General features: G+C 35.9%; 1 protein-coding gene across 6 annotated transcripts in view; it reads right to left on the bottom strand.

Annotated features, from left to right (window-relative positions):
• SH3KBP1 (SH3 domain containing kinase binding protein 1) overlaps window positions 1-14,638 on the bottom strand; it is a 453,585-nt gene that overhangs the window by 142,355 nt on the left and 296,592 nt on the right. The window lies entirely within an intron of this gene.

Raw genomic sequence — 14,638 nt, 5'->3', positions numbered from 1 at the left:
AACGGTTTGTCATTTCCTTCTCCAGCTCACTTTACAGATGAGGAAATTGAGGCAAACAGAGTTAAGTGACTTGCCCCGAGTCATAAAGCTAGTAAGTGTCTAAGGCCAGATTTGAACAGGGGAAGATAAGTTTTCCTGACTTCAGGACCAGCACTCCATCCACTGAGCCAGATAGCCACCTCAATTAATCTATACAACGGTTTGTATTTTTATTAAAATGCTTTCCCTCCCATTATCACACCATATATTTACAAGTGTGTAAAATAAATAAGACAGTTAGATAATTACTATTCCGTTTCAAAGATAAATAGGACAGGCCTATAGACTGGATCTAAAAGGACCCTCCCAGGTGAAAAAACTACCTTTCTTCCACTGCAGATCAGCAACTTCTCTGTAACTTAAGAGTTCTGGAGAGTTGTCCAGAGCAACAAGAAGTCACTTGCCTAGGATCACACAAACACTGTGTGTCAGGGATGGAATGTGAACCCAGATTGTCTGGCTCCAAGTCTAGCTCTCTATCCCTTCTATCATGCAGCCTCTCCAAAGGAAATATACAGTTTAAATAACTCACAAAATCACAAAAGTAGTGGCAAAGCAAGGACTAAAACACAAGATTCTCTTCTAACAGAATACCATATTTTTGTCTTTAAGATGTTCTTACAAGCAAATTTTAGACAAGGGATGGCCCAGGAGGGATATTAGTGTTTCTTCAATTATTAGTCTCTACTAATGAGAAGCCTGGTACTTTGCCTAATGTGTGTGTATGCATGTATCTCAAAGGAATCATAAATTTAGAGCTAAAAGGAACTTCAGACATCATCTAATCTAATTTCTTCATCTTAGCTGAGGAAATTGAAAAAGGCCCAGAAAAATTAAATGCCTTGCCCAACATCACACAACCATGTAGTGAAGTTGGAATACATTACAGCGCATAAGAGAAAGCTATATAATGCAGCTATATGTATCTATATCCACAAATTCAAATGTGCACACATATCTCGCAATTTCCTCACTGCTTCTCATTTAACAATTCTCAATTTAACAATCTCAAAGTACTTCAGAAAAGCAAATTTAATTCCCTTACAAAGGTTGTCTGAAACCAGTTTCCTCATCTTCCCTCCTCTTCATCACAAAATGTTCTCTGGAGCCACATCCTAAATGGCTTCGAATATCCTCAAATTTTGGTGTATTTTTTGATTCATTACTTTTTTCACTCTTTTTTTCCTTTTCCAAAGCTGACCTCTCTAATATTTTTCCAGGGATTCTATTCAAGTCTCTGATTTTAAAAACTTTCATTGAGCTCTATTGGCTCTTTGAATTCAATACTGTCCTTTCACATCAGCTAAATTTCTTAAAAGAATCATTTAGAATATTATTTTTCTGCAAAAAATGATGAACAAGCTGATTTTAGAATGGCCTGGAAAGATTTACACAAACTGATGCTAAGCTAAATAAGCAGAACGAGGAATACATTATACAGAGTAACAATAAGAACATGCAACTATGAAAGACTGGGTTCTTCTCAGTGGCTCAGTGATCCAAAACAATCCCAATAGACTTTGGACAGAAAATGCCATCTGCATCCAGAAAAAAGAACTATGGAGATTGAATGTAAATCAACACATGCTATGTTTATTTCTTTTCTGTTTTTTTTTCCTCTCCCATGATTTTCCCCTTTTGTTCTGATTTTTTTCTGAACATGATTCATAAAGCAATATGTATTAAAAATAAATTAATTTTTTAAAAATCATTTAGGATCATAATACATGGTAAACTGGAGGGGACACTAGAAGCCACTTCATATAACTCCCTTCTTTTCTAGATATGGAAATTGAGGGTCAGGCAGGCCAAAGGTCAAATAAACTGACTGGTTGTTATTGTTCTTCATTTATAAAGAGGACCAAAATGACATCACTAACTTGGAGTGAAGGTACAATGTGTCTGACTGTGGCTGATCAGACCAATACGGACTTGGAAGGTTCTACCAAAGCTGGGATTTAAATAGTCCATATGAACATTTGGAGCAGAGATGTTTCTAAATCTGCACATCTCATATTTCTTTTAAGCTACTGCAGTTCTGATTTGCACAATGCCTTCTTTGATTTGGGCACACCATTCTGGGCAGTCCTATCTATGTCAGTATCTTCCACGTCTCCCAATCAATTCCAAAGTTCTGCAAGAAAGCTTGAGATCATCAAGCTTTTATCATTTCTTCTGACCTCCATGTGAGTGTCTCCCTTGGGCGAGTTCTCCATAAAATAGCTTTTCAGGCAAATGTAGATGTGGCATTTGAAAAATGTGGCTAATCCAATAAAACTGTGCTCTTTACAATAGAATTTAAATGCTTGGCAGTTCAGCTTGAGAAAAGACCTCCAGTACCTTATCAGGTGATCAGAATCTTTTTAAGACAATTCTAATGGAAGGGATTCAATTCCTGGCATGACACTGACATATACAGGTATATAACAATGAGGTCAGCACAATGGCTCTACAGTTTGGTAGGAAGTCTACTGTGTTTTCTCTCCTACACTTTTATTCAGAGCCTCCTTTCAAATACTGAGTTATTTCTGGCAATCATTGTGAACATCCCTGAAAAGTATACTGTCAAAGTAAGTGAACTTAGTCATAGAATTCATAATTTCTCCATTTGTTATAATTAAAGGTTCCATGTATGAGTGGTGCAAGGTTGGCTGGTGGTGAACCTCTGTATTCTTGGTATTAATTGTTGGGCCAAAATTAACACAAATAGCAGAGAATCAATCCATATTCTGTTGCATCTCAGCCTCAGAGGCTGTACTGAGTGCTCAATTGTCTGTAAACAAAAATTCACACATCTATACCTTCTCTACTTTAGCCTTGACTTGCAGCCTTTCCAAGTTAAATAATTTACCATCAGTGCAGTAGCTGACCTTGATGCTGTTTTCATTCTCATGGGAGAAATCTGACATCACTGAAAACATCATGTTAAAAAGCATGGAATCAAACACAGTCATACTTTACTCCACTGACCCATGGAAAAGTTTGAGAATATTATCCATTATCTAGAATCTATGCAAGCATGCTATTATAAAATTGATGAACTTCTTCAGGCACCCAAATTTCACCCATCAGTTCAGAGTAGTTTAGGTGAAAGACAACACTGAGCCATAAATAGCCTTTAGAGCACTATAAATGTACTTTGGATATTATTTTTACCATCAATATAAAATTGATTTCTTCTGCCTTCTTACTGACCCAAGAATCCTGCATGTCTTTCAGCTTCCCTTGCACTTTACTTTTGATGGAGTTAAATACTGACTTCTTAGAGACAGATGAATTATCCTGCTGGTGAACCCTATGGATTTCTCCTGTTTTAACAGCTTCTGGATTTTCCCATCATTTTCATCCAACCAATCTTGATATTTTGTTCTAGCCTAGATGAGTAAATATAGTGTTGTTTGCCAAATCTTTGAAAGCTGCCCACTTATTTTCTGCTCCACTATTGCTTCAACTTTTCCTCCAAGTTAGCAACAAACTGTTCAGGTTTTGGTAGTCATCTTGCCTTGGGATCACCACTTTGGTTGAATGTGAATGTTGAGTTTGAAGAGAATGACCCTATGACCAGTCCAACACTCTACACCATAACTGGCCTTTGTTACTCTTTCTACCTCTCTCTTCTCCTTATAATGATATAATCTATTAAATCCCAGTGTTTGCTGTGAGGGTGCATCCCTGACATTTTATTGCATGTAGGTAATGCTGATGATGAGGTCAGAAGACGCATGAGCCATCAAAAGTAAGGGACCATATCAGTTCCAATTGATCGATGATGGACAGAATCAGGTACACCTAGAGCAGGAACACTGGGAAATGAGTGTTAACTGTTTGCATTTTTGTTTTTCTTCCCAGGTTATTTTTACCTTCTGAATCCAATTCTTCCTGTGCAACAAGAAAACTATACGGTTCTGCACACATATATTGTATCTAAGATATACTATAACATATTTAACATGTTATTTAACTGCCTACCATCTAGGAGAGGGAGTGGAGGGAGGAAAGGGAAAAGTCGGAACAGAAGTAAGTTCAAGGGATAATGTTGTAAAAAAATTACTCATGCATATGTTCTGTCAATAAAAAGTTATAATAATTAAAAAAAAAGTAAGGGACCAGAGCTGTTGCTCTTTCCAACCCCCACTGCTCCCAAGGACTCTTGACATGTCGGATCATCTGTGCCTTATCTGATGTTAAAGTCACCCAGAATTACAAACCTCTCCTATTTGGGGTTTCCAGGTCTTTGTAAAAATGTTCTTTGATTACATTAAAAATCATCATGATGACGATAGCTTGACATTTTCCTTTAAGTGGCAATTACATTGTCACAAGCCTGTCATTTATTTCTTTTGGGAGGCAGGCAAGCATGTTAACTAGTTTTGATCAAGACACCTATACCAGCTTCATGGTGCTCCCTATGAATGTGGCAACTCCAGAAAAATGTGTATCCAGTTTTGATTTCAGTAAGCTGCCTTTCATTTGTTAGCCTTGTTTCACTCAGGGATACTATTTGGATATAATACTCACTGGGTTCTTGCACAACAAGAGCTGTTCATCTTTCAGGTCTACTAGATTTTCTATTGTCTATAAGCACTCCCACATTCCATATACCAGTGATGAATGGAATCATCTTTCCAAAAGTTATTACATTTTTTTGTGTGTTCCAACCATGAGGTAGGACCTCCACCTGCTGCAGTAAGCAAGTCTGAGTAAAACAATCTTTTTCTAGCCCCTCCTCATGCCAGAAGGTCCTTTAAAAAAGCTGTTCAGAGACACCCAAGGGGCTGCTGAATCCCCTATTGCTTCAGTGAAGTGTAAAATATGTTTTAAAAAATAAAAACCTTTAATAAAAAAAAATTACCCTTTGTCCCAGGTTGTTTGTAAACAGAGCTGTAACTACAGTTCCCAATATATCCACTTGTCCATCAGCACAAGACTTTGAAGTAGGTTAAAAATAGTAAAAATAATGGGTGATATCTTTAAAGTAACACATAAATTGGATCAGATGAGACAGAGTTGCACAGTCATTAGCCCTCATTCTCTCTCCCAAAATCTAATGGCAAGACAAAAATCAAGATGAATGGCTTGGGATATAGCATATAATCTTGCTATTTTTCATGTTTAACCATATTATAAGTACTCCACCGAATCTACTTCCACCATCTGCATGGCTTGTTGGAACAAACCATTCACATCTGCTCCCTCTGCCCAGGAAGTCTTCAGACATTTGGGGTAGACACCCTTCTAACTCACTGATGGGTTTGAGACAGACTTATGTTCTTGGAGCCACAGGTGAGAGGTGGGTAACTAGCTGGACACCAATGCTGGAAAGCATCCCTACAAAGGGCTCAGGAGGTCTCACACCAGAAGTATTATTCTTTCTTGAACACCTATACCCCCAAATATATAAGTAGCAGAGACACTCTAATGGATACTGGCTTCCTTGCATTTCCTAACATAAGAAACAGGAAAAGAAAGTATCCTGACTCTGGATACTTTCACAAACTATTCCCCATACCTGGACTTCTCTCCATCCTCAACTCTGCCTCCTGACTTGCTATAAGTTCCAAGTGAAATTCCAGCTACTGGATGAAGCCTTTCCCATTCCTCCTTAATGCTAGTGTCTTTCTCTGCTGACTAATTCTTATACATACATATTTGTTTACATTAGACTTGGAGCTCTTTGAAAGTAAAAATTGCTTGTTTGCCTTTCTTTGTATTCCTAGCACTTTGCATAGTACCTAGAAGACAGTAGGTACTTTATAAATGCTTTACTACTTATGACCTATTACCTACAAACATACCCAACCCACTTAGATACCAGCAATTGATACTCTTGTTCAAACCCCTTACCATCTGGCTCCCACATGACACTTGAACAATCTCCCCAAGATCCTCATGGTCTTGACTGTTATTCTCCCTGATGTCTGTGTAGCTACACAATGACCATCTCTTTCTTGAAATTTGTCCCTATCTCAGTGTTTCTGATAAAGGCCTCATTTCTAAAATATATATAATTGACTCAAATGTCTAGGAATTCAAGCCATTCCTCAATTGATTACTGTCCAAGGGATATGAGCAGATGATTTTCAGCTGAAGAAACTAAAGCCATTTCTAGTCATATAAAAAGATGATCTAAATCACTATTGATCAGAGAAATGCAAATTAGGATAACACCTGTCAGACTGGCTAAGATGACAGGAAAAATACATTGTTAGTGGAGTTGTGAACTAATCCAACTATTCTGAAGAGCCATTTGAAACTATGTCCAAAGGGCTACCAAACTGTGTATACCTATTGATCCAGCAGTGTCTCTAATGGGTCTGTATCCCAAAGCGATCTTAAAATATGGAAAGGGACCCACGTGTGCAAAATGTAGCAGTAAGGAACTGGAAACTGAGTGGATGCCCATCAGTTGGAGAATGGCTGAATAAATTGTGGTATTCATATTATTCATATTATTGTTCTGTGAAAAACGGTCAGCAGGATGATTTCAGAGAGACTTGGAGAGACATGAACTGATGCTAAGTGAAGTGAGTAGAACCAAGAGAACCAACAGCAACAGCAAGATTATATAATGATCAAGTTTGATGGATGTGGCTCTTTTCAACAATGAGATGATTCAAGGCAATTCTAATTGACTTATCATAATGAGAGCCATCAGCATCTAGAGAGAGAACTATGGGGACCGAATGTAGATCAAAGCATAATATTTTCACCTTTTGTTGTTGTTGTTGTTGTTTCTTTGCTTGGTTTTTTTTTTCTTTCCCTTTTTGATCTGATTTTTCTTGGGCAGCACGACAAATGTGGAAATATGTTTAGAAGAATTGCATATGTTTAATTATATTGGATTACTTGCTGTTTAGGGGAGGGGAGAGGGGTAGAGAGAGAGAAAAATTTGGAACACAAGGTTTTATAAAAGTGAATGTTGAAATACTTGGGAGTCTATCTGCCAAGGCAAAAATAAATGTTGAAAACTATCTTTGCATGTATGTGGAAAAATAAAAAGCTATTAGTTAAAAAAAGAAAAGAAATTTACCCCTCTCATTGGCTTTATATTACCCTGATTTTCTTCTTCTATCATATGTTATTTCCTTCTCTCCCATCTTTTTCCAGGTAATCTTCTTCCTCTCAACTTTACAATGGATCTTAATTTATTTCTCTACCCACCCCACCGTGCTCCAGCTTTGTACTCTCTACTTTGGAATTCTTCCAGATTCTTTGTTACAAGAGATGATTCTCTGGTAGGAGGAAAGAAGAATTATAGCAGGGATGTGGGGGGGAAAGAGCTGTAAAAAATGTAAGGAGACATCTTTAGTTTTCTATAGATATGTCTAAATCTTTTTTAATTTGTAATAAACTCTAAGTACATAAGCAGGCCTTCTATTTAAAAAAAAAGGAAATAGCTACATCAAAATAATACATAATGTGCAAATGTTTTACATGATTTATGTATAGGCATCATATTTCTTGCCTTCTCAATGAGTGAGAGTTGAAAGGGAAGGAGAGAATTAAGAACTGGAAATGTTTTGTTTTGTTTTTTTTTTAATTTAAATTAATTTTTTAAAAAAATGTAAAATAGAGCCAGGGATTAGAAATAAATGAATGATATACATTTTCTTATAGCAAAATATATTATTTACACTCCCCAAAAGGTCACAATGATAACAACTGACATGTATATAGGAAAAAAAAATTAAATTTTGCAAAGTTGTACATCTCATCTGATGATTCCCAACAACCCTGTAACATAAGAAATACAAGAATTCTTATGTGCATTTTAGATATGAAGAAAATGACTTGAGAGAGGTATTGTGACTTGTCCATGATCAGTTGGCTCATTAAGCACCAAAAGGAAGATGTGTAGTCTAGTCTTCCTTAGTTTAAGTACACATTCTCTCCACTATAACATGGTGCCTCCCAAAACGCTAATCATAATTTATTTGATCATTTAAAGCACTAAAAGTAATCACAGAAAGATATTCTAAATAAAGGAGCTCAGACCTTTCTGATGCTTCACAATTAGCTCACAAACAAAACCTTCATGCTTTCATTTTAAAAACTTATTTCCAGATATTCCATGATGCAAAAAAATGAATAATAACATTACAATAAAAAAAAAAAAAAACTGACTCAGTGGGTCCATTTAAAAAAAAAAAAAAAACAACCTCAAAGAGCTGAAGCCCACATGTCATGAACAACCTTGAATAAAGAAGACCTTCATGAGTTTAAGCCAGGATGGGAAAATTTTGTTCCCTCTTTACTAGGGGAGAACATTCTACACTAGCAGCACTCAATCCATGAGAATGGCCTGACTGTCAGATGATTTGATTCAGATTCTAGTTTGACTGTTGACTGTGGCTTTAAGGAAGTAATTTACATTTTAAATTATTTTATTTATATTATATTTATTCCTTATAACGAAATGCATTATTTGCACTTTCCAAAAAGTCACAATGATAACTGACACATATATGAAAAAAAAAACTTATCAAAGTATAAAGTTCTTCATCTCATCTGAGCTTCCTAATAACCTTGTGACTTTACAGGCAAGTAAAAAAATCACATGTTATTCAAAATAACTTGTTTGATCATAAGAATTTTGTTTTAGAAGGCTTTCTTTTCTGTATGCCCTGGGGTGCTGGAGCAGGAAGATCTGCCTTTGTGACATTTATTTTCACAAACACATTTGAAACCAAACTACACAGGAACTGTTTCCAAAGTCATTCAATCATGTAACAGGAACTTATGATATGTCTATGATAAGGTAATGTACTAAGCACTGAAAGGGGTAAAAACATGAAATCACGTCTTGCAGTGAGCAGAAGACAAGTGCAGAAATAATCAAAATGCAAGGATGTATGTAATAAGTTCTCTAAGAGACAGACAAAACACTATAGAAGTTCAAAGGAGAAGAGAGAATTGCTTTCTAAGCAGATATGGGATCAGGGCCATATTTAGGAAAAGCTTCATGGAGGACATAGCAAGAAATTAGGCCTTGAAGGATATAAGGCTTTGACAGGCAGAGACGCTAGAATGAAAACTTTTTGGTCAAAGAATATGGCATCAAAAAAACAAAGGCAAATTTGGGGAAAGGTTGGATAGACCAATTTTGCTAATCATCTGGCAAAATGCAAAGGGAAAGTAGATTAGCTTACAGAGATAGATATGTTAGGGACAGATGATTAAAAAGTCTCAAGAATATGAGGCTGAGGCATGAGTAAGATGCAAAACACAAATTGGGCTAGACTTCAAATAGAAAAATTAAAATAAAGCTGTCCTTATAACATCTGACCTCTATAAAGAGATTTTTTAAAAATTTACTTTAAAGTAATGATGACAATCAAGTTTTTTTAAGCCTTATTCTACACTGGGAATGTGGAATGTGGCTCTTTTAGTTCTTTCTAAAATGTGCATTGTGAGCTGACAGACACTCATGCTTTAAAAATAGAAATTTTCAAAATCAAAGAAAAATGACAGAAACAATCCCTCAATTTCCTAAATTCTCCAATTTCATTTTTCAGGGCATTTTCTTATCTGTAAAATGAGAAGGGCTGGACAAGAAAATCATCACTAAGGTCCGTTCTACCTCTAAAGCCTATGCTATCAAGATATGGTGACTCTTGCTCTCCAACTGCCTCATCACCCTGATCTGAACAAACAGCTTGGGTTTGGGGCTAGGACACAAAGGAAGTGATTCCAGAAAGTGCCTACAAGAGCAGCAGAAGAAGGATCAAGACTGGAAAGTAAAGGACCCCAGAACTGCCACGGGCTTTTCGAGACCATTCACTCAGACCTGAATGGTCCCAGTTATGGGGAGATGATATGGGAGCCAATACAAAAAGCATCGTGGAATGCTTCTTCCAAATCTACCTGGACCCTGACTTCAAGTCCTGATATTAAGTCTATAGTTCCCTCAAAATTCTAGATTATCTAGATATCTAATTATTCATAGGTCAAGATCAAATAGACATTCATTTTACCATTCACAGGGAGAGTAGCAGTTGGACACTAAATCAACTTAAACAGGTATATTTCCTAATATTCCTGGATCAAAGCATCTTCTCTACTAAGGGAATTCTGAGATGAAAGACCAGTGAAATTACTTTATATAGACAGAGTTCTGCATTGTTTTATCAGGGCACACCTTGCCTGATTATCAATTCTATGCTAACAAGAGAATGCAGGACCCAGGCCACGTTACCTGCTTCTGAAGAAAAATCAAGTCCATTCTAGCTCCATGATGAGAACTCACAAATACAGTAAATTCAAAAAAAAGGAATAGTTTTGCTCAAGAGACTGGAGATTAGGAATTGATTCTGACTGAACAAATCCACAAATGAGAACTAATTGGTTGTGAGCCAGGTAGACCTGACAGATGGAAAGATGGTAAACTGAATAACAATAAAGAAAACAGCAATTCCTTAGCATTTATGCCTGGAATATGTGCAAAATGACAAAATGGACAGAAAGACCAGATCCCTGTTGTTCAACAGGATCAGCTGAATGGAAATACTCAGTTGTTTAAAAAAAAATAAAAACTACTGCATAATTTATATTATATATATATACATATATATATATATATATATATATATACATACACACATAGGTATATATGCATGAATATAAATAGATATCTTCAAGTGCATATACTGTGTAAAAGATGTTTGTTAAATATATGTGTATTTATATATGTATATGTGGGTGTGTATGGGTGTGTGATATGCATGTGTATGAGAGGGGTGGATGGGGTGCAGTTATGTAAAATATGTTTAAACCACATTTTACATAACTACACTCCATCTTGCTTCAAGGTTGATCTGACAATGAAACTGGAACAGGACATCGATATGCCCTATGCATATGCAAAGCAAACAATATTTTAAACCAAGTTGGTCTAAAGCCTGAATCCTGAGGATGATTCATCTGTAGAGAGAATAACCACTTGAGGCTTTGGCTTTATCTGCTTTACAAAAAAACATTTTGGGGGAGGAAGGGGAGAACATACAGAAAAGAAGTGTAAGACATGAATGTGTCTGAGTTTCCAAGATAGAAAAATGTGTCTAAACTTTGAAGAAAAAGAGCATAACCTTCAGGAAAGTGTGGGGCATGTTTGGGTACAGCCAAACAGTCAATTTGGCTAGGGCATTGAGGAAAAGTAGATTGGTCTATAAAGAAGGTGGGGGGCAGAGAGAAGATGGCTTCAAGTTGTAAAGCTGGGCAAAGTTAAACAGAAAATTAAGGCATACATAAAAAATGTGATATTTATCACTTCCATGTGAATATACTAGATGAATCTATACAGAAGCAAGATCATAAAATCCATAGATTGATAACTTGAAGCAATCTTAAAAGCCATGAACTTCAATCACCTCATTTTACAGATTAGGAAACAGAAGTACACAGAAATTAAGTGACTCGAAAGTCACTAGAAAGAGCTGAGGTAAGATTTGAGATTTTAGCTCCAATTCCAGTGTTCTCACCACTATACCATGTTGTTTCTTTTTTAGCTAAAAGGGGGAAAATGTGATAAAGCTGACCAACATTTTTCTTTCTAATTTGTTCCCTCCCAGCTAGAAAGATAGTTATTTTATTTTTTCTGTCTTTTTTTGCAGAAATCAGAAGTAAATCTGAAGGTGATTGCCTGGGAAATTAAAAACAAATCAACCTCCCCCCTCCCCAAAACCAGACCAAGAATCTGTCATATTTCTATCTCCTAGGAACAAAATGTGTTTGCTATTTAAGGATTTATCAAATTACTTAAAGATGGAACATATACAAAAACCAACTTGAGAACAATTATAAAGACATAAGAATTTATGAAAGACAATATTGTATAAATTAATAAATAAAGTGTAAGTGAATCTGGAAAGTGAGGTGGGGCTAATCAGAGAAAGTATAACACTTTTTTACACAATAATCATAATTGATTTCGAAGGCCTATGACACTTCTGCATAAACTATAAGCAGATTTCTTCTACATCATATGCTCAGCTGGTTCTTTGATTCTACAAGACTAAAATATTATTTTAGAAAGAAGCTAATTGATTCTCTTCAGGCTATTGTTCTTTCCAAGGAACTATAGAAATCTTCATCAATTGCAACAAAATTAAGAAAATTCCAGATGTGGAAAGTAGGAAGAATACTCAAGGATACTTCATTATGACTATTTAGACAATTCTCCTCTTGTTTTACAGATTATGGCAATCTGCTCATAAACCCACATTCCAAATGAATTTCATTATTATAAAGGATTTTTTTTTGGTGAGGGGATGTAGAACATCTGAAAAAATCCTGATCAAAGTTTCATTTCCACTCAGATGTAGTAATTCATATTAACAGCTTTATATCATAATTCTAGTCTGAAAGATATTTCTGCACTCTACCATCCTCAAAAATCAGAGATATAGTAGCTTCCATCCTGTATGTTGTTGGACATTTTTCTTCCATCAGACTTCCAATTAGTTAGCCTTGGGTGGGGATATTGTTGTCATGGTGGTGACTAGCTCTGAATAATCTACAGTCATTTCCTGTACCTCTGTGGCTCAGGGACACGGAATAAAAATTAGTCTTTATATATTGCTTTAAGATTTGTTGAGAGAGAGAGTGTATGTATGGAGTAAAGGTACAGGAAAAGGGAAACAGAGAAATAGGAGAGGAAAAGAGAAAGCAGGGTTTCTTAAGTAGCTATATATGAGAAAAAGGAACTATGGTGGTTTTGGAGTCCCCTGTGGTACAAACATACATGTGGTACCACGAAGGGGATATTTCAAAATAAGAATGCATATATTAAAAGCCAAAAGCAGATTTAGAAAGTATGAAGATACAGTAGACACCTAAAAAATATTTGTCAATTTTGTTTAAGGGTGAAAATAAAGATTCCTATCTCTAATCCTTTTCCTCTACCTCCAGCCTATTCAAGGATTTCCCTAACTCCAAACTATTTTCTTAACTTACTTCAACTCTCATACATGGATTTGGGTAATTGATTATTCTCTAACTCATGGGTTCTAAACCTGGCAAACAAGGACTTCCAAGATATCCATGAATTTGGATGGGTTAAAAAAAAAACAACCAAAAAAAAAAAAAACCCACTTTTATTTTCTCTAATCTCTAACTGAAATTATAGCTTTTCCTTCGATTAAAAATTCTTGGAAGAGTTGAATAGAGTTCAATAGGTAGTCAAAGGAGTCTATAATAACAGAAAGGTTAAGAATATTTGCTCTAATTATTTCATGGGTATAAATGTTATCCAATAAGAACCTAAGTTCCTTCATGACAAAGATCTCAACCAAAGTTTCAATACTTCTAAAACTGATCTCAACCCAAGTCCTAGTATTTCTAAAACTGATCTCAACCCAAGTTTCACTGCTTCTACAACAAAATCAGACAATGTCAGAGCTCCAAAAGAGCCCTCAGAGATAATCTAGTGAAACACGTTCATTTTACAGGGGAAGAAACTGAACCCCAAAAGAACTGACATATATTTTTCACATGTGTACAAGCTGTTTTGTCATGTGGTGGAACAAATTCATTTTACAGGGGAGAAAACCGAGCCCCAAAGGAATTGACATATATTTTTTACATATATTTCACAAAATAAAAGATTGTTTTACTATTATCTTTGTATCTCAATACTGGCAAATAAAAGGCTCTTAATAAATGCTTGTTATCTGATTAACATGCCTTAATTCACATCACTAGTTAGTGGCTGAAACAAGTTAAAGGTATAGAGAAAAGAGCATTGGTTCTAAAAATCAGAGGATCTGGGCTCATATCCCAAATCTGACATTTTGAGACAATTCATTTGCCTTCTTAGGTCTCAATCCTTCTCCTTACTCTTTCCTGCTACCCTCAGACACACAGAGTGCTCCTCCATCATAGTAGACATTTGATAAATTTCAGTTGTTTTCTAGTCATGTCCAACTCTTTGTGACCTCACTTGAGATTTTCTTGGCAGAAATACTAGAAGGGTTTGCCATTTCTTTCTCCAGCTAAAGATGAGGAAACTAAGGCAAATGGGGTTAAGTGATTTACTCAAGACCATATTTTAACTCATGAAGATGAGTCTTCCTGACTCCAGAACCAGGAGTCTTATGCATTGAACCACGTACCTGCCCCATTTAATAAATATTTGTAGAATTGAATGGAAATCTCCTGATAAATGGGATTAAAGCAAAGACTTTCTCGTATGCTACAGGATTTAGTATTGTGTATCTAGCTCTGCTGCAGGTTCCAATAGGCCTATATTGAAAGCATAGTATTCTCTGGGATAAAGCTATTGGTCTATGGTTCTTCCCAAGCCATTTGTTTGTAAGTGTCAAACAATATTAAACAATATTAAAGGGGGGAAAAACAATATTAAAGGGGGGAAAAAACAGGTGTGTTTGTGACATGTGCCAAATAATGAGACTGAGGACTCATCAGACTTAATGACTTGTTTACTGACAGAAGACTAATGCCCAATATGATCCTCTCCTAAAATACAAAGTACTATGTTGAGTAATCCTTGTTAACCGAGTTAGACTGGCCAAAATATTTTTGATTCCATTTGCTTTAAGTATGTATTCTCACACTCACACGACATTTCCAAGCATCCTTTCCA

The sequence above is a fragment of the Sarcophilus harrisii genome, chromosome 3 (assembly GCF_902635505.1).
Source record: "Sarcophilus harrisii chromosome 3, mSarHar1.11, whole genome shotgun sequence".
NCBI lineage: Eukaryota > Metazoa > Chordata > Mammalia > Dasyuromorphia > Dasyuridae > Sarcophilus > Sarcophilus harrisii.
This window is presented reverse-complemented; position numbering and strand designations above follow the sequence as displayed.